Raw genomic sequence first — 18,973 nt, 5'->3', positions numbered from 1 at the left:
TAGGGGAGTTGGAAGAAAATATTTCTGAACTGAAAGAAACATAGTAAGCAAGAAAAAAGAAAATGGAAGATATAACAGAGATGTTTAGTATATGACCTCCCCAAGAGAATCATGGGTTTAACTAGAGAAATTGACAACACCTCTATTGGCTGTATTCTGGGCAAGTGAATCTCAGGAGTCTCAGGTATAAATTGGGGATAATAATTTAGATGTACTTCAATGTCTTATGGGAAGAACAGAAAAGGCAATTACATAAAAATACTTACTACCTTAAATTGCTGTATAAATACTTTTATTGAACTTTAGCTCAATTTTATTTGCACTTAAGACAACTCTACTAAAAGTATCACCTTTTATCCCACAAATTTAAATAATTCTAGACATAAAACCTATATATACGCATCAAAAGTTAAATTACCCAGTATGTAAATGTTGATTTTTGTTGTTGTTAAGTCTTTTAAAGTTTGTGTTGTTGGGAAGAAATGCCTGGTGAATTATTGTTTTTGTGTTACATGTATAGTCAACCATAGTCTTAAATCTCCCAGCTCAGATCTCTGCCTCTGGCTCTCAGCAGTTCTTAAACACAGTCCTCCCCATAAGGGGAGAGTCACCTGAGAAAAATATACTTGGTCACATCTCTATCTCCAGGCTAAAGCTGACAACAGCCTCTCATCAAGTCTCTCCATTTCACTGCACAGAAATTCGGTGTGTTAAACAACACATTCAAAAATTCGAGAAAAAAACAGCATCTGAATGCCTTTAATTTAAAACAGCCATATTAACTTTTGCTAGTCTGCTTACCTATGTGGTAGGAGAACGAGGCGGAATACTTGAAAACAGCACTACTCTGATGACTAAAACAACTCACTGGCTTTTGTTTTGTTTTGTTTTCTACTTGATACAGGGCTAGGATTCCATCTTGAGTCTGAAATAACTGAGATGGGTTATGTAAGCATAAAAACACATTGTCATCGTTTGCTTCAAAAGTTTGTTTGAAATGTTTTAAATCCTAGAAAATCAGGGAAGTGTCAGCAAAATCTATATTTGGTATGGCATCGGAAAAATCACAAGATTAGAGTCTTCTGTTGAAACGAGGACTGAAAACATGGCTGTTAAGAGAAGTATGTGCTGTCGTAAGAGCCTGCAGTGAAGGAGCTGGCCTTGATGAAGCAGCAGAACGTGAAATGCCAAAACAGGTCTGTGCTTTCACAGAGCTAGTTGGAATTACAGGGTATCATAGGCAGGCAAGGAATTGTAATCTTGCTTGGTGTTTGAGAGTATTGAGTAAAATGAACAGCCCTGATTTTATTTTCAGGACTCTTCTATAGGAAAGAGGGAGTAGCAAATTTCTTTTAAAATACAAATTGTTTGTTTGATTCATAGATCTTTTATTTGGGACTGCTGCTTAGAAAGACCTGCTACAATTGCCATTTGGGAAGACATATTCATTATCTCCAGGCTGTTTGGCTTTTCTACCCTTGGGGAAAAAATTGGACATAATTTCACAGAATCTCAGTTTTACTATCTTTATTAGCAAAGCTAAAAAGATAAGGACTGATAACTTTTTTCCTGCTACAGATTATTTTATATGTGGTTAAGACATGCTGCCAAAAGGATGTAAGACAACATAAAATTGTAACGTAGAATTTGCAGTACTGGTGGCAAAAGCATGGATGATTATCAAGTGTAGGTTTATGAACCAATTTCTCGTCACTGTTTTCCAACCTCAAAAGCTTGTTTGCCTCTGGCTCATTCTAGAAAAAGAGAACTGCCACCAATGTACTCACAGAAGGCTGCTGAGCATTGCATGATACAGTGCAGAGATTTGAAGTCATGTGTCTTAGAAGGGGAATCTCCTTCAAATATAACTGGGAGGAGTGATTTCATCAACAAGTGCCATTTTGAGATGTATTTGGCTCTAGTTTGGCTACATTGAGATAAATATTAATCAGAATCTTTTGTTTATATTTTCTTATCAAGATAAAAAGAGGCATAAATTCAGCTCTGGGGAAGTGTTGCAGAGATAGTGAGAGGTGATTTGTTTTAGAGTGTAAGCAAACGCCAGCTCTGTTGACAAAGCCAGTTCATAAGAACACACTAGCCTGTCCTCAACCTCTCTGCTAGCTAGAAGGGACCACAATGGTCATGACAAGACTAAGAGAGAAGCTCACATTACTAAAAACTTACAAATAAGGAACAGGTAACAGTTGTCAAAACAATGCCATCCCATCACCAGGTCCTAAGCTGTATGACACCATGAAGGGCCATACAAGGCAGGCTTTATAACAGTAATTGTGCATTTGGATTCAAAGCTACTTCTAAAAAGCATCAAAATTTTCAGCTTAACCTGATGTGAGTGAAAATGAAACAAAACAAAGTAAAGCAAAAGTATCCAGGGATTGTATGTATAGACCTCCATGGCTTTTATTTATAATACAGGTGAAGTGGGGCCCTAACTCTCATTATGGGAACAAATCAGAATGTGAAGAAAAGTCCAGTTAATTGTGAGAAAGATAATGAGTGTCACCATCCTAAACCAATCCACGGAATTTCCTCCTGAGGACTTTTCCTTCAAAAGTGATACAATTAACAAATAGAAAAAGGCTATTTGGCTTCTTGAAACAAAACAAGAGACACACAAGCGATGCAGTTTTTCTGCATCCCCTGGCTAAGAGTTATGACTTTGGAAGGACAACTACTTGTATTCAAATCCTGGCTTATTTGCTATGTGACAAGGGGCATATTGCCTAACTTCTCTGTGCCTAATTTCTCCACTTAAAAGGGAGTAATAAAAGGAATTACCTCAAAGATTGGCTGTAAGGATTAAGTGAAACACTACATATAAAGCAATTAGAATGTTTCCCAACATATGGCTGATACTTCATTCCTCCATTTAGCATATTTATTGAACTGATCCATGCAGATAGCATCTTAGATGCTTGGGTTACAGCAGTGAACAGAGAAATGTCTCTACCCTCATAAAATTTACATTCTAGTGGAATTAAGCTATTGTGATTAATCTACTATCCAAGTATCTACAAAAACTATTTTAAATAATTTCAACTTGTACTGATAGCCTAATGCATTATAGGCTTAAGGCAGAGTCTAGCACTCATCTTATTGAGTCTGTAACTGAGGCTTAAAGAGAATTGAGAACATATTTCTAAACAAACAAAAACATTTGTATAGATGCCCTAAAAGCAGGGCTACTTTAAGTTTTTGGATACAAGGTCCCTTTAAGAGTTTATTAAAAGCTGCAGATCTGTTTCTAATAAAGTTAAAATACCTATCTGATGACCCAGCAATTCTACTCCTAGTTACTTACTCCCCCAAAATGAAAAGATATTGTCCACAAAAAGACATGGACAAGAGTGTTCATAGCAACTTTATTTATAATATGCAAAAGCAAGCCAAGGGTCCATGAATAGATAAAAGGATAGTAAAATTGTGTGATAGTCATATGGGAGAATACTGCTCAACATTGAAGAGAAGTTATTGATTGAAGCAATAATATGATGAATTTCAAAAAATCAGAAACTAGACACTAATGAGTATTATATACTATAGGATTCCATTAAGATGAGGTTCAAAAACAGACAAAAATAATTTATAGTGATAAGTATCAGTAAGCAGTTGCACTGGGTGGTGGATGGGAAATTGATTAGAAAAGGCCCCAAGAGAACTTTGGGTGATGGAAATCTTTTATGTATTGTTTTAAGTTGTAGCTACACAAATGTATACAATTGACACAACTCTTAGAAATCACCTTTAAAGGTCTATGCATTTTGTTATATATCTTATTAAAAAAAGAAGTCATAAAAAACGGTAGTGACTTTCCCCAGATAAATACTCATGCATTGCACGTAAAATTTTAGATGGTAAATGGACCCCAGGATAAAATTTCCTGATATAGGAACTAGTGATTGAGTTGGCTAAAAATGTCACCGTTAAAATATGTATATAGATAATTCAAGAAGAATCTTCTAGAGAAAAAGCTTGGTGTAATTCACTGACATTTTCTATATACCAATGCTATTTTGAAATGCCTTCCCCATAGAACGCTGTACTTGATCAAGACATATTTACCGTGAAGTATTTTACCATTAATTTTGAAAGGCATGTGTTTAGAGTAATTTAATATTTCCTTGAAAGTCATGTAGAATAAAAAGGAAGAGTGTTAAGTGCGTTAACTATGAAGATATCAATTCATATCTCTGCTTAAACAGCATGTTATCCTTTGAGCAATGTTCTAATGTGTTCTAAAGAAATATAGGCTTGGGCCTTTAAAAGAAAAAAAAAAGGCAATTTTCTGTCAGGGGGTCCCTGACCCAGGCCAAACTATACATCTGCAAAAATGACTATAGAGACTAATAAGGAACCCAATTGTATGCTAATTTCAAATTAGCTTTTATACTTGCTTCAGGCTTCAAAGGGGACTGAGAGAAAAAAAGTAGTTATATGGAAGAAAATTACTCATTATTAGAAAAAGGCCATCACAAGGGATTCAAATTTCTCTTATTCTGATTATAGCAAAAGGTCATGCAGAAGAGAAAACCATAAAGATTTCTGAGAAAAAAAAAAAGGCATAAAAGAAGAAAGCTAAATACAAAAATGGTAGACAAGCCCAAAGGGGAAATGAAATGATTCAGATTGAAAGCTTCTGATTTGTGGAAAAAAAAAATTGGGATTAGGCTAAAGATAATTGAAGTTTAATGAGAAGGTATCTAATTATACTGGTATATTTATTTAAGTATTTTCTAATTGGGTATTATTTTTATAATGATTTAATTACTTAATAGTGCTGCTTGTTGATTTAACAAAGAGTTTTGTTTTTACAGAGAGAGCATGACATAACAGGATAAATGTTCTATCTTCTGGATGCCTGTGGGTAGTTTAGACATTTAATTACATGACCTAAATCTACCAGCCACTGTCCCCATAAAGAGGCTAGCCCTTATTGCAGAAATACAACCTGAGAGAATATAATCTGTATCTGTACACCCTATTTCTCTAACCCATGTCTAAAATATGACCAACTTTATATATCTGAAATAAACCATAAGTGCAGACCAATAGCTTTCTAACTTTTTGACCAAGACCCTTAGTGAGAGATGCATTTTACATTGTGTCGTAGGCAGTTTGGGCTGCTGTAACAAAAATACCATAGACAGGATGGCTTTAACAACAGAAATTCACTTCTCACAGTTCAGGGAGCTGGAAAGTTCAAGAGTGCCAGCCAAGTCAACTTCTGGTGGAGGCCAACCTCCTGGTTTGCAGATGAATACCGTATTTCCACCAACATTCTTTACACTATTATTTAAGTGTTCTATGAGAAGATGCACCTCTCTCTTCAGCTTTCCTCTTCTGTTTCTGAGGTCTTCCTATAGTTGCCTTTAAAACTCTCTTCACAAAAACATTGGCTTTTGCTAGCATGTACCTCAAAACTCTTCCAGAATCTATTATTATTATTATCATTATTATATTATTACAGTAGTCCCCTCTCCTCTGTGGTTTTGCTTTCCTTGATTTTCATTACCTGCAGCCTACTGCAATTCAAAAATATTAAATAGAATATTCTAGAAATAAACCATTCCTAAGTTATTAATTAGTTTTCAATAGTAGCCAAACGCTGCATCACAACACCAATGTCGTTCATCTCACTTCATCTCAGAAACAGGCATCTTGTCATCCCACATTATCACAAGAAGAAGAGTGAATAAAATACAATAAGAGATTTTGAGAGACATAGAGACCATATTACCATAACTTTTATTATAGTATATTGTTATCCTTTGCCTATTTTATTATTAGTTATTGTTACTTTCTTACTGTTCTTAATTTATAAATTAAACCTTAGCATAGGTATGTAAGTATAGGAAAAACATAGTGTAAGTGGGGTTCAGTACTATTCACAATTTCAGGCATTCACCAAGGGTCTTGGAACATATTTCCCTGTGGATAAGGGGGGGCTACTGTATTATAATTACCATAAGGCATTGGGTCACATGATTACGGAGACTGAGAAGTCCATGATTTGCTATCTGCAAGCTGGATACCCAGGAAAAGCAGTGGCGTAGTTTGAAGGCCTGGAAGTCAGATAGCCAATGCTATAGATTCTGAAGGTCTGGGAACCAGCAGCACCAGAACCAGGAGAAAACAGATGTCCTGCTCAAGCAGTCAGACAGAGTTAACTCAAACCTTCTTCATCTTTTTGTTTTATTCAGGCCCTCAACAAATTACATGATGCCCACATACCTTGGGGAGGGCCATATGCTCTACTCATTCTACCAATACAAATGCCGTCTCTTCCAGAAACACTCTCACAGACACATGCAGACATAATGTTTAGTCAGATATCTGGACATCTTGTGTTCCAGTCAAGTTGACACATAAAATTTACCATCACACATCATGACCCAGAATACAAATTTATATCAGAAAGAGAGAAAAGGAAGGAGGGAAGGAAGGAAAGAGGAGTGAGAGAGGAAGGAGGGAGGGAGGGAAGGTAGGAAGGGAGGAAGGAAGGAAGGAGAGAGAGAGAGAGACAAACAGAAAGAAAGAAGAAGAAAGAAAGAGAGAGGAAAGGAAGAAAGAAAGAGAAAGAAAGAAAGAAAGAAAGAAAGAAAGAAAGAAAAGAGAGGAAGGAAGAAAGGAATGAAGGAAGGAAGGAAGGGAGAGAGGGAGGGAGGGAGGGAGGAAAGGAGGGAAATAAAAGATCCATAAAATAAATCTAAGTTGCAAAACTTTTATATATTTTATTATGTTCTATTTTTTCATTCTATTTTTAATGTGAATTGTTATCCACTAAAATGATTTTGCTGCCACAGTTTAAAAAGCAAATATTACAAATGCTTAATTGACTCCTCTTTACTTAAATTGTCTCTATGATTGGTAAAATAGCCATAAATTTTCTTTGCTGACATGCTGGATTCTGAGTGCTTTAAGACTACCTGAGACATGACCAAAAGGGAGAAGCCTTGAGTCTTTCAAAGAGACCTCTGGGAAAACTCATTTCTGTCTGAAGCTTCATCAAAATCATCCTGAACATCCGTATTTCTACTAACATCCTGTACATGATTATTTACGTGCTCTGTAAAACTATGGAGCTTTCTCCCCAGCTTTCCTCTTTTCTTTCTGAGCCCTCGCCTGAATTGCCTCTAAAAGTCAAAAGGGGCTGAAAAACTAGTAAGATATCTTTCCACTTTGCCCTTTTCTCCACAAACTCTGATGCTCACACTGCCCTGTTCTGAGATATGATCAGGCTCCTACTGATCCGACTCCCAGAGCAGTGCTCAGTAGCCTGCTTTTCCTCACCTGGGCAATTCAAACTTCACCTACTCAGGAATTGAGATTTGCTGATTTGCTACAGCTAGAAATGTAATCAAATATTTGCGTTAGTTTTCAACCAGTCAATGATTTATCATTCTTTTCATTATCTATTGTCTGGCTTCTAACCACCATCTTGGGTATAAACGGTGAAGATGGCAAATATAGGAAAGAATGGTCTTTTACTGTAGGAACCTACAAGTAATGAAGTGGGACCAAAGCAGTCTCTGAACCGGGCTTACATCTTTACAAGGATGTCTAAGAGAAGAAAGGTCGCTCTCCAGCATGTTCAGTCGCAGCAGCCAAAGAATTTATGACAGTGGAAAATGTAGAAGGTGGAATAGGCCAACAACAAATTAGCTGATTGTTGGTGAAGCAATAGGGGCCAGGATACCTTTTATAGGCACACGTTCCAGTCCAGTGAGTCGCCTTTCAGTGTCCATCAGAACCCCCTAAGTAGTCTGCTTAAATCAAGATGAGTTGTCTGGTGTGTTCTACAGCCCTAGACCCTACCGCTAAGTGGGAAGAGAGGGAGAGAAAAAGAGGGTGCAGGGAACCCTAGAGAAGCACAGGGCAATTCAAGTAAAAGTGGGGAAGGAATGTACCAGCTGTGCACTATCAATATTTTCCTATCAAGACATCCACTGCCTCAGGATCACATGGTGATGAATCACAACAAAGACCCAACAAAAAATGTTGACACTTTGAGACTCTTACTTAAACATGTACATCAAAAAAGTGGGAGGGGGAGGTACTCCAAGCTGCATGACTTGATATTGACTTGATCCTTGCACAGACTACAGTCATCATTAAACACACATGCTCTCCCAATTTGTATGCCCATACCACAGTCCTCACTCCTTGTTGAGCAATAACAAGGAGATCAGTGTGACTGGAACCTAGTTAAACTATCATGCTCATGATGCTATGCAGTAGCTCTAGATTCCATGTTATAATGTGTGACGTTACCAAAATAATATCCTAAATTATCACAAAGTGGTATTTTAAAAATGCAGTTTTGCGATCCAATTACTTCACAGGTCATATGGCCTCAATCACTGACCTTAGAACTTAACAGCCATCTATAGTGTTTCCATGAAAAATATGTTCCAGGCTCCAAACAGCATTCTTTTAGGCAAACTTTTAGAACACAATCTGCTTAGGAACTGTCTCTACTGTTCTGTGATACGTTTGTTTTGCACATGAAGTTAATTTCGGACTCTTTTCTACAAAGATATTTCCTGCCCTTGGAAGATGACTTCAAATAATAAATTGTCACCAAAAATGGACATGAAACTTTTAAAAAGCGGTAGGGAGGTGGAAAAGATGAACAAGCTGAAAACAAGTCCATTTTGGGAGGGTTCTGAACATCCTGGTTAAGGGAGTTTTTCATTTTAAAGGAAAAAGTATTCATCTGATGTGCTTCTTTGTTCATGGCACTTAATATAGAATTCTACAATGTTAAAAATAGGAAGTCAGGTTTATATGGTGTTTGCTTTAATGACACTAAACTGCCTGGAAATAGCAGCACATGCTATAACAAGTTTCAGATATTAAAAGAAAAGCTACAATGCTAAACTCTTTTCAAAACTTTTATATGAAGTCACAGGCTTTGTGGACATTCAGGAGTAAATCAGGGCTAATACGGGAAGCTTACAGATGGTAAAATGGCTTCAGGCATCCCAATTATATTAAAAAGTTGAAAGCGGCAGATTCATATTCTCCCTTTTTACATGTCATAAATTCCAAAGTGTTGGTGTCAAACTGTGTCAATTGCACGCATTTATTAATACTTGGAATACCGTCAGTGAGCTGCCTAACTGTTATTATCCATTTATTCATTTACAGCCATCTAATACTAACAGCACCAGCCACAGTTTTCAATCCTTTCCCTAAAACCATACATGCCTCAGGGAGACTTACATAAGCCTGCATCTGGGGAGAGGGGGGAAGAGGAAATAGCAAATTGCAGGATCTGCTGATCTTGGATATAGGTCTCTCTGCAGGAGCTTCCAAATGTGTCTTTGTTTATGTTCTGGGCTCTGGGTTGTTGTGGGGCAGGGATCTAAGGAGGAAGGAATTTGTTGCCTCAATAAAAAAAAAAATGTGTAATTAAGATGTGGAAGAAAGGTTAGGTGAAAGACAGGAAAAAAAGACTATCTCCGTGTATTCTAAAACAAATATTTACACATTCAAATATCATCTTTTTTTTTTTAACTATCTGATCTTCAGTCTTGGATGCAGTGGTTAATAAACCCTGATGTCTCCACACAAAGTAAAAAAATAAATAAAATTAAAAATGTATGGCAACGATGCCATGATTCAGACCCAAAAACTACCCTGCATAAAACATTCATTATAATTAATGCAGTGTTTCTTGGCAGGTATTATTAAGACCTTAATTTTCCACTTGGTGGAACTTACTGTATGTAGTAGAAAAATCACTGGCTCTGAGTCAGAAATGCCTTGATTCTAATCCAGCCCCTGCCACTTCTTAGCCATGCCATGTGTGTAAATTAGTTGACCTCTCTGAGCCTTGGGTTTGTTTTCTTTAAAATGTGAATTATAAGGAAATATTAAAAGTGATGATTAAATAAAAGAAAGAAAAACAACTACACAGTTCCTCTAAATTGCAGCTTTCCTCCCTCACCCCTTTCCTCTTTAAGAACTGCACAGACATTTTTAATAAGAAAGGATATAAGTGATCAAAATAATTATTCTGAAAACATATGATTCATTGCAGACATTGGTAGTGTGCCCTACGTGCTATTGGGCATGAAAGAGTTAAGTGGGAAGGTCACCTTAGAGTCCTGGGGGAAGGGTGGAAGGGAGGGTAATAGCAGATTTAATAGTGTTTCACAGGCAGAGTCCTGGTGCTGTGCAAAGCTCCAGATCGTGTTTCTTCTTAGACGCCAATCAGTCAGGAAGTGGTTCTCAAAGAAGTTTACATTGCCCTACTCTCTTTACACTGCGGCACAGTAGGAAACCCAGGACACAGAATACTCACAAGAAAGATGCTAGCATTTCCTGGGATAATAGGGAAAGCAAATGAGCCTCATGTCACATAGCATATTATAAGGAAGCAAAGCCTCCTACACAACATTATACTAAAAAGACCAAACTTATATTAGGCCTTGAACAGTTGCATATGTAAAGACCAAGAAAATAATCCAAATAGTAATCAAAAGCTCTAATTCTTCTTCAATTCCAGTTCATGTGCTACATTTTGAGAAGAATGACACAAAAGTGTGCATGCTCTCTCACACACACACATGCACACACACACAAATATACACAACTCATGCAACACATGTTCACACCTTCTGGTCAATACAAGAAAAGAAACCTAGATTATATCAGAACACAGACAGTCTTACTAGTCAGGCTGTGTCGTCACCACATGCTTAATGGAGAAAAATGGGTAAGGTATATCAGAACTTCATCAGAGAACATTCCAAAGCTGTTACATACATTTATGCTTGTCAAGTGTGTAACATGCACATAATTCTCTTTTATTCTTTCACCCAGTATTTATTTTCTGTTAGCTAGAAGAGGGCATAGGCTTTGTCTATATTGCTTACTTTTAAACTTGTTACCACCTGGCATGTAGTAGGTGCTCAGTAAATATTTGCTGAATAAATTAATGAACATTTCCAATTCTAGGGGGGATTCTGCCATTTTAAATAAGCAATTACAGTAGAATAAGCTAATTTGATTTTTGATATCCCGAGGAACCTTTCCAAGCCCCTTTTGTTGGTAGTTTTCTTTTTAGAACACTGTCTGAACTAGGCCTATTTTATATGGCTTTGCTCCAGCTGACTGGAGATTCACGTGGTAGCCTGTGGAGAGGTATCTACATGAAAGATAAAGACATTGGTTATATTTGTACAGATATTACACTGTGCTGCAAATAACCCACTCTGTCTTTTGTTTTTCTTGAGACAGAGTCTCACTTCTGTCAACCAGGCTGGAATGCAGTGACGCAATCTCAGCTGCAACCTATGCCTCCCGGGTTCATGAGATTCTCCTCGTGCCTCAGCCTCCTGAGCAGCTGGGACTACAGGCACGCACCACCATGCCTGGCTAACTTTTGTATTTTTAGTAGAGACAGGTTTTCACCATGTTGGCCAGGCTGGTCTCAAATTCCTGACAACAAGTGATCCACCCACCCCATCCTCCCAAAGTGCTGGGATAATAGGCATGAGCCACTGCTCCCAGCCTACCCACTCTGTCTTCTATACATTAATTCTAAATCAATGATTTATGAATTTACCCAAATTGATTTTTCTCTACTTATGTTTTCAGCCTCTTCTCCTTCCAGGCAATGAGCTCCATGCCAGCATTCCCCTTTTCTTCAAAGTAATATCTTTTATTTTTTCTTAGAATTCACCACAAGCAATTCAGCAAAATGTCACTGGCGCCTCCTACAAGATACCATGACAGCAAAATTTTATCTTTACTACATGAGGATTTTTTACTTTTTCTAAAGTTTAAATTTTTTCCACTTCTTTCTCCCTTTATCGTGACCTTACAAAGAACCATCATGGTCCAGTTACAGGATGTCCTCTTACAGAAACCATATTTTCTTTCCTTCATTAAGTTATGCAAGTTTAACCAACAAGTGACTGTCTTCATCATAACTGCCAGTGGGCAGTTCAGGGACTGGAGGGGGACCTACCAGTCTGCAGACCCGGCACATTTTCTATAATTTTCTTCTAGAAAGGGATTTCACTAACAATCTCCCGACTTTCTTCAGGTTTGTAACAAAAGTGTCACAATCTAGTCCCTAACAATCAAACCATTTTCATTATTAAAATGAATGTCATCATACATTTGTCAAAACTCATTATGTACAACCTAAGAGAGAGGCCTAATGTAAACTTCGACTCTGGGTGACAATGATGTGTCAATGTAGGTTCACCCATTGTAAACAAATGTACCAGTCTGAGGGGAATGTTGATCACGGGGGAGGCTGAGCATGTGTGAGAGCAGGGGAGATATGGAAACTCTCTACTTTCCACTCAACTTTCCTGTGGACCCAAAACTGCTCTAAAACAAAAATAAAGTCAATTACAGTAAAATACCTGCATAGGACATAACTTCACGACACTGTTCAAAACATTTTACTTATTTTGTGAATATAAGTATATGCAATTCTTGTAACAATATTATGAGAGCTATATTACTACTATTATCCCCTTTTTGCTGATGAGAATTCAGTTACCTGACCCCAAATGTCATGACTGAGAAGTACCAGAACTGCCGCCTGGCTGCAGCCGACACACCCTTCCTTACTCCGCTTGGGTGCTTCTCAGTCATGCCAAACTAAGTCTCCAGCCACACATTCCTTCCCTTCGCCCCAAGCACAGTTCTTTAAGCTATTAGCTATGGTTGTTCTCATAGGCGTATTGTGTACTTAACAGTAAATATACACGCATAAAAAATATTTCTGCATGTGCCACTCTGAAGGATATGCTTTATATTTTTAAAAAAATGGAAGTGAAATCATTCCCAACAGTTTTCTCAGTAAAGACGAATATAAGGATTCACTTGAGTTCATCAAAGTGCCCCACAGATTCTTTGGTTATCTGTTTAATTCTGACATAATTCTGGAGTTTTTATAACTCACTTGGCAGTCTACTACAACCTTGATTATCCCATGGTTATTTAAGGAAGTTTTTATTTTTTAATATATTTTCTGTTTTACAAATTATCTGATGATGTGTATCATTTCTAAAAACAGAACAGAATCAGCATTTTTTAAAAGTTTAGTCAAGAAAGGGACATCTAAATTGTTTAGATAACTGTGGTGACATAGACCAGAGAAGGTTTCAAAGGAAATCACTGTTTGTTCGTAAAGTGCAAATCCCTTTCCAGGAAATTAGTATCATGAAAATTATTACCAAAAAATCATAGATATATGCAGGGTATTGTTTTGAATATATCTCTCATTAAAAAAACAAATTATTTTTTCAGATGGAGTTGCTTGGATACAAGGAGAATCTTACAGAATACAAATGAACTTGAAGGCATTAGTAATATTTTCAAAATAATAGAGAAATGACACAAAGAGTGAAAGAGGTGAAATCTGTCTTTGATGGGAATAATATCTAAAAGGAGTATTGTACATATCTGCTGGCAGCTTTAAAAAAATTAATGATTACTGAAATTCAGAAATGTCAACAGTATGAAATGAGCAAAATTACTTCCCTAACAAGATTTTATAAGGTGAGCAATTGTTTTGAACATTTTCTAACCTTGACTTTTCTATTTATCTTAAGAATTTAAACAACAAACAAAAAAAACCCCTAGTGTTTAAATATGAAAAGGAGACTTGTGGCAAATTCAGAATATAATAATTGACCATTAAAATAGAAATGCCTTCTCTAACCAGAAAAATGAATAAGGAAATTATAACTTACATTCTCTATGGATGTCTTTACAGAGATAAAGTAGTGGGATATTTCCTTGAAATAATGTTCATCATCAATGCTGAAGTTTACAGAGGACAAAAATATGAAATCATGTGTTCATAGACAGCCCCAGGACACACACAGTGGATGCATTGTGTTCTCCTGGGTTGCATAACTACTTTGAAAGAAGTTTTATTTTCTGTGTCATAAAAGAAGACTTTTTGGCTCTGCCAGGATACTCTACCATTTGGCCCCATAGACTTCAAGCATGCCTGAAGATACGTGCCAATTGCTTGTTGGTTTTTGAAGATCATTCTGATCTCTGCTGAGTTACCCAACTGGACTCAGAAGGGTCTGACCCATGTGCCACATTCCAGCTGTTTGCTTGTTTGTTTTTAATCTCAACCTAGTTTAATGGGAAGAAGGTGAGTCACCTTGTGTGTATGTCAGCTGATATTTATGTCATGGAAACTTAAAGGGGATAGACTTGAAATTGAAAAGATAAGATTGTGATTGAATGGGCCTTGTATAAACTATGTTTTGTTTTTGTTCTCTTGTTTACTTACCTTGTAAACAGATTCCTTGAGTCTTAAACCAAGGATCTTAATCTTTGGTATTTACAGAGCCTTTCTTCCATGAAGCAGAGTTATTTAGGATGCTGCCAGCAAATGAGCTCTCAACCGGATCTGTCGTCATCATCATAGAACTTACTATGGTCTGGTAGTATTCAAAGTGCTTACTTAAATTAATTTCTGGAAACAACCTCACACATTTGACTCTATGTATTTTTCCACCTCATTATGAGGAAACAGACACAAAAAGGCCAAATGATTTTTTCAAGGACATTCAGCTAGGAAAGGGCAAAGACAGGCACAGATGAAGAAATAATCACAGGCACAAATGAGGTATCTGTTAATAGAGATCCTAGGAATCTGTGACTGTCAATATGAATTACAAATATGAAAATTATTTGTTGAATCAACAAGTGGAAATAAAACTATTTTTTCTTAGCTGATTTGGTAATGACTAACAGTCAACATACCTATTAAGTGGTTTTGGTTGAAATAATTTAATTTGTTGTCAATACTAGTTCCCCCCTTTAAATTTAATGATACCGTTCCAATATCTAGATGAACAAATAAAGATAGGAGAAAGAATTCTATATTTTAGTCATTTCTGATTATGGCCTCAATTTCAGATTCCAGAAATCCATAACTAAGTAGTTATAAAGCAATTACAGTTGTTAGAGTAGCCCAGGATGGCTGGACAAAGTTGAATATTTCATGACTAAAAACAACAACAGCCAGGCACAGTGGTTCACACCTATAATCATAGCACTTTGGGTGGCTGGCTTAAGCCTGGAGTTCGAGACCAGCCTGGCAGTAAACTGAGACCTTGTCTCTACAAAAGATACAAAAATTAGTTGGTGTGGTGGTGTGTGCTTGTAGTCTCAGCTAGTTTGGAGGCTGAGATGGGAGAATCACCTGAGCCCAGGAGGTTGAGGTTGCAGTGAGCTGAAATCGTGCCACTGCATTCCGTCCCTGCACTCCAGCAGCCTGGGTGACAGAGCGAGACCCTATCTCAAAACAAAACAAAACAACCAAATCAATTCTCACTAAAAATAAACATACCTAAGACATCATCGTATATTTTAAATTCTTTCTAATTAAAGCAATGTTACTAAATATATTTTAAAGAGGCTTGTTATAAATGAAATACTTACAAGGTTATTGTACTGAATTCAAAATTTTTGTTATATGGAAGTTGTAGAACTTTGGGATTATGAATACTAACACAAGTAAAAATATAAAGTCCGATCTTTGATAAGAAGATACTTTGTCTTAGTCAGTTTGGGCTGCTACAACAAAATACCATGGATGTGGTGGCTTCAACAACAGACATTTATTTTCTCACAGTTCTGGAGGCTGGGAAGTCTAAGATCAAGGTACTGGCCGATATGGTTCTTGGTGAGGGCATTCTTCCTACCTGATAGATAGTTACCTTTTTGCTGTGTGCTCATATGATCTTTCCTCAGTACCTGAGCATGGAGAGAGAGAAAGCTCCTGTGTTTCTTCATTTCCTTTGAAAGACATTAATCCCATCACGTAGTCCCCAACCTCATGATCTCATCTAAGCCTAACTACCTCCCAAAGGCCCCACCTCCAAATACTATCAAGATGGGGATTAGGACTTCAACATATGAATTTGGGAGGAACACAGTCAGTCCATAGACACTTCTAGGAAATCTTTTCCATGTAGTCCAGATTCATCTAGCATGCAAACCACAACAGGCTACAGAAGTGACTTGAGGGCAAGAAGAAAGATCCTTCTTTCAGACCCTAAACTCATCATTCATGGGCCCAGGAAGGAGCCCGCAGCATGGAGGATACCCAAAGACTGAACAATAATATGAGGCTTGAGGCTCACAAATAAACCTCATTAAGAGAGAACTGGGAAAAATCAGAGTCAGAGAAAGAAGGAAAAAAAGGTATGGCGGTGGGTAATGGGATTTGAGGTAGGAAAGGAAATGGGAAGGAGCAGAGCACTAGGAGGGAAGGGGAGGCGAAGGGGGAAGGTCAAAGGGAGAGGGAAGAAGATGACAAGAGCGAGCATAGTTTCACTTTCTCAGCATTAAAATCCTGAAATGGACACTCAAAAAATAAAAACTACAGGAGGTGGGGATTTTACCTGTAAATAATTTAAAAATCACTGAGCTTCCTGCCATGATAGCGCAGGCTATAGATTCCAACAATCTGAAGTGATTTTAAACGTCCCTCTCTAGAGAATAAGTAATAACATCCATCTCCCCCATAGAACAAAATTCCCTTTCTTGATGGAACTGAATGGGGTCAGTGGCATTTTTTTCTTGGAATCTTCACCAGCCCAAACTATAGACATAAGCCAACTTTCACAGAGGCTAGAGATTGTTAAGCTGTGGCTTGTCACCTATAACCCATTTTTATAAAATGTGAATGAAGGCTACTATATTGTTAGTGGCCACCTGTGGACATAAAGAATTTATAAGAGAAAAGTCAATAATGTCTTATCATGTAAGCACATCTGAAATACTGATATGATTTCAGCATTAAGTAAACACTAAAGCAAATTTGGTGACTAGTTGTATGTGTGATACACATATACATATGCATGTATGTATACCATTTAAAAAGAAACACCAAAAAAGTTTAAAATACACTGATTTTATGACAGCTGAAGAGCTAATTGTTGCTTTCCACTATTAAAACTTGGTAAATACCAATAGGAGAGGAATTGCTCAGCTTTAGGAAGGGGTAATTAGGTTTAATGGAACCAGCTGAGAAGAGGAACATTAAGCCTATTGGGAAAAATTTCCTCCCAATGAAAACTATTAGATAATGGAATCACTTCCCAAGAGAAATGCCTGAAATCCTATCACTGAGGATATTTAGGATTCAGCTGGACATTACAAGACATTCCATGTCTCAGACTTTATGCCCTTTTATGTCCAAAATATGTTAGTATTTTATTTGATGAAATATATTCCAATCCTTTCTTCAGGACTACATATATAAAGAGACTGTATATGTGTATAAATATGCATATATAGTATAAATACACACATATATGTACTATATTTAGACTGTATATGTACAGTCCGAATATACACATAAATACACATATACATATACTTACGTACTAAATATACATATACATATGTACTATACATATGTAGTCTAAATATAGTACATATGTGTATATGTGTATGTAGAGAGAGATAGGTAGATAGGCAGGTAGGTAGATTAATTGATAAATAGATAAATAGATATAAGGGAGAGAAACAGAAAAAGAATCTTAAGATTCAAGGTTCTTTTCTGTTTGTTTTTAAACTTGCAGGTTACAAATGAAAACACTAAAAACTGTGATTGATGAACAATAAAGAAATATACTCAGATAACAAGCACCTCCCTTTTTCTTGTTATACTAATTTCACACTCAAGAGTCAGAAGCAACCAGGTTTGCATTTAGTTTCAGTTAGTACCGGTTGCTTCTGAGAATAAGCCCAACTATTAATCTGAAATTCCAATAAAAGCACCAAAAAAAAAAAAAAAACCTCAGATGACAAAAATTAAAAATGTTCAGACTCTTAGTGAGAATTTAAGGTTCAATGACTTATCTAACTTTTTCTTGTAAAAAGAACAATCACTTTCAGAAAACCTATGCCCGCAGGGAATGACGCATCCACTTCCTCCTAAACATAGATCACATTATCAGTGTTGCCAAATATATCAACAACAGCCTGACTGTTGAACACCATGTTTATCTAATGGACCATAACAGACAGCAAGAACAAGCACAGTTGGAGACAGCAATCTCTAAAAGTATTTCCAAACCAGCACCATTCTTTATTTTTTTTCTTTCCTTTTTCAATTAAGGGAAAGGGAGTTATTAAGCAAGACATACAAAAGCACTGTTAGGATAGCTCCACTGAAACCATTTCTTTCTGCTAAAATGTAAAATAATTCTGGAGGGTCACATTTTTATGTATTCACATGAGAACTAGGACAGAGAAGAAGGAGGGCCGTGGAGTCAAGTTTACACTGGACACCCAATCAAATCTGTTGTGAATTGCATAGAGAAAATTCCTAAGGACTCCAGAGATAAATTCTCAACTTTTCCCCTCTGCAGAGTGAAACAGTTCAAAGCTGAGGATCAGGATGGGACTGAGAGGGATTTTATTTAAATGCTTGTGAGAAAAATAATGAAATTATTCAAAATGTTTAACATGGTTTAATTTCAGGAATGAGACAAATTTGTTATAAAATGTTGAGAAAATACGGGTAAGTCAAAAGGAGAAAATAAACCACATATAATCCAATAATGCAGAGATAAGTGCTATTAAAATTTTGGTTTATATTTTCCCAATCTGATATGTCCTGAAACAGGTATTTTAAAAACAAAATAGAATATTTTTGTCTATATAATTTTGTGTAGTAATATTTTTCAATACATACCATATTCTGCACATTTTTCATAACAATATTTTTCTATAACACCGTTTAAATTGCTATTTGATACTCTGTTACATCAAGGCTCTCTATTTATTTTTCCAGCCCCATAGTGTTGTTACCAAACCTTTGCTATTATTAATAGTTCTGTGATATGTACTCTTACATTGTACTTTTATATGTGACCATAAATATTTCCTTAGAATAACTTACTTGAAGTGTGTCATAAAATGAACAAAACTCCAAGAC

At 36.5% G+C, this 18,973-nt stretch overlaps 1 long non-coding RNA gene across 1 annotated transcript; it reads left to right on the top strand.

The window, feature by feature from the left end:
• The first annotated feature begins 927 nt into the window (after window positions 1-927).
• LOC130541620 (uncharacterized) lies at window positions 928-13,826 on the top strand. Its single transcript, XR_008955704.2, has 3 exons — window positions 928-1,196; window positions 13,303-13,554; window positions 13,772-13,826. It is a non-coding gene; the product is annotated as an uncharacterized LOC130541620 (long non-coding RNA).
• The last annotated feature ends 5,147 nt before the right edge of the window (window positions 13,827-18,973 follow it).

The sequence above is a fragment of the Pan paniscus genome, chromosome 5 (genome assembly GCF_029289425.2).
Source record: "Pan paniscus chromosome 5, NHGRI_mPanPan1-v2.0_pri, whole genome shotgun sequence".
Taxonomy (NCBI): Eukaryota; Metazoa; Chordata; class Mammalia; order Primates; family Hominidae; genus Pan; species Pan paniscus.
The sequence above is the reverse complement of the archived record's forward strand: the minus strand, read 5'-3'. Positions and strand labels throughout refer to the sequence as shown.